The sequence below is a fragment of the Etheostoma cragini genome, chromosome 5, assembly GCF_013103735.1.
Source record: "Etheostoma cragini isolate CJK2018 chromosome 5, CSU_Ecrag_1.0, whole genome shotgun sequence".
Lineage (NCBI taxonomy): Eukaryota > Metazoa > Chordata > Actinopteri > Perciformes > Percidae > Etheostoma > Etheostoma cragini.
The window spans coordinates 30436349-30439064 of NC_048411.1; the positions used below are offsets into that span (position 1 = coordinate 30436349).

The window sequence follows — 2716 nt, forward strand, 5'->3', positions numbered from 1 at the left end:
TGGATGGATGGATGGATGGATGGATGGATACAAAATCACTTTTCTGATGCAATGAGGCACCGAAAGGGCAGATACACAGTATAACGGCATCAGGCACATTATTAGACTAAGCATCTTAGTCTTAAACACTCCAAAATGGACCAGAGTCCGGTGGGACCGGGCTTATGGATTGGAGTCCGGTGGGACTGGGCCAATGGACTAGAATCCGGTTGGACCAGGTTTATGGACCAGAGTCTGGTAGGACGGGTTTATGGACCAGAGTCTGAGAGTCTGGTAGGACCAGGCTAATGTACCAGAGTCTGGCAGGACGGGTTTATGGACCAGAGTCTGGTGGGACGGTGCTAATGTACCAGAGTCTGGTAGGACGGGTTTATGGACCAGAGACTGAGAGTCTGGTAGGACCAGGCTAATGTAGCAGAGTCTGGTAGGACGGGTTTATGTACCAGAGTCTGGTAGGACGGGTTTATGGACCAGAGTCTGAGAGTCTGGTAGGACCAGGCTAATGTACCAGAGTCTGGTAGGACGGGTTTATGGACCAGAGTCTGGTGGGACGGTGCTAATGTACCAGAGTCTGGTAGGACGGGTTTATGGACCAGAGTCCGGTAGGACCGGGCCAATGGACTAGAGTCCGGTTGGACCAGGTTTATGGACCAGAATCTGGTAGGACTGGGCTAACAGTATTTGAAGTGTTAGTCTATTTCTTTAACTGTCTATGTAAACTACTCATGGACCGATGATACGTTGATTCACATTTGTATTTTCATTTATTTTAAATGTACTGTATGAATATATATATATATATTATATATACTTTGTTTTGTTGACTTGAGTTCTTTTAATAAAGATTTACAACAACAACAAAAAACGTGCCAGACGTCACCACACACGTCCAGCGCACGACGTCATCACGCATCAGCGGTCTGACGCTGGGCGGTGAACAGGCAAGCGGCAGTGTCGCGAGGAGAGGGGCAACGATGGTCCTCATCAAGGAGTAGTAAGTGCACTGTTTCTCTTTTTAAGACACTATAGGGACCACTTCCTGATGTGGTAACGGACTCGGAGACGCGGGGCGGTTGTTTCGACACTAATTAGGACTTTTTATCCTGGCTCGGTGTCTGTCAGCACGAGGGAACCCCCGGTACGGCCTACCGGTTAATTACCGGGGGTTGGCAGCGGTAACTTACCACTGTGTGACAGCTGCTGTTATCCCACACTTTCTCACTCTTATTGGGACTTAATGTGACCTTAGCTGGCCTCTGAACCCTAAGCTAAGTCTGTGGTTTGTCGACAAGAGTGTTGACGTTTGTGCCTTTAAGCTGTTAAACTTTTAACTGACTTTAGCTTCAAGTTAGCCCTCTGTTTTGCTAATGCTAACTGTTAGCTTCCCTGACGCGTTAACATTAATGTAAAATCACTTAGCGTTGCTAATGTTGCGCATAAACTCGTGACGGCGCTAGCTTATTTTACCCGGGATAAGATACTTAGATTAGATTTACATTCGGATTAACTCGTTGTTGTCTCGAGTCAAACAACGTTTGTTTTCAATCGAGTTAGCCTGCAAGCGGCAGTGAGATTTACGTAATGTTAGCTCGCTGTTAGCCGTTTAACTTCCAATAAAGTTGGATCGAAAGATGCGCGTGTTGACATTTCTGGAAGCCCACTTCCGGCTGTCACGCTAAGACCGTAGACAGTTAAAGAAATGGACCAACAGGTCCCGTTGCTCTAAACGGAGACCGGTGAAGTCTGTTAACATGCTAATGTTATGCTAATTACTGCTAACTAACATGCTAGTTAATGTTGACATAGGCACATGCTAATTACTGCTAACTAACATGCTAGTTTATGTTGACATAGGCAGAGGCTAATTACTGCTAACTAACATGCTAGTTAATGTTGACATAGGCACAGGCTAATTACTGCTAACTAACATGCTAGTTAATGTTAAAATAGGCACAGGCTAATTACTGCAAACTAACATGCTAGTTAATGTTAAAATAGGCACAGGCTAATTACTGCAAACTAACATGCTAGTTAATGTTAAAATAGGCAGAGACTAATTACTGCAAACTAACATGCTAGCTAATGTTGACATAGGCACATGCTAATTACTGCTAACTAACATGATAGTTAATGTTGACATAGGCAGAGGCTAATTACTGCTAACCAACATGCTAGTTAATGTTGACATAGGCACAGGCTAATTACTGCAAACTAACATGCTAGTTAATGTTGACATAGGCAGAGGCTAATTACTGCTAACTAACATGATAGTTCATGTTGACATAGGCAGAGGATAATTACTGCTAACTAACATGCTAGTTAATGTTAGTAATTAAATCTAAACAGCTGATGTAAATGGAAACTGTCTGCGAGCTTCTCCTGACAATACGGTGATTTGTCAACTATGCGACGGTAAGATGCGTGGTAATTGTGCATTCTTTAGCCTGTTATTAAAAAAACGTCCACTTCCCAGCCATAACGTGAGCTACAAGGTGACCGAGCCTTTTATACATTGTTGTGTTTCTTTAGTAATAAACAACGGACAAATAAAGTCTTTAATGCTTCAGATGTAAAGTTATTCACTGTCAAAGTGGCGCCAAAATGAATGGGAGTCAATGGGATGCTAACTGCAGGTGATAGCTAGCAGATAGTGAGATGTTTTTTACAGTGTGTTCAGGGGACAGGCAGCTAGCAGATAGTGAGGAGATGTTTTACA

General features: G+C 43.5%; 1 long non-coding RNA gene across 1 annotated transcript in view; it reads right to left on the reverse strand.

Annotated features, from left to right (window-relative positions):
* The window catches only part of LOC117944283, a 5042-nt gene extending 3297 nt beyond the window's left edge, over positions 1-1745 (reverse strand). Inside the window, exon 1 of the long non-coding RNA XR_004656533.1 lies at positions 1683-1745. This is a non-coding gene — a long non-coding RNA (uncharacterized LOC117944283). The remainder of the gene's footprint in view (positions 1-1682) is intronic.
* Between the last annotated feature and the right edge of the window lie 971 nt (positions 1746-2716).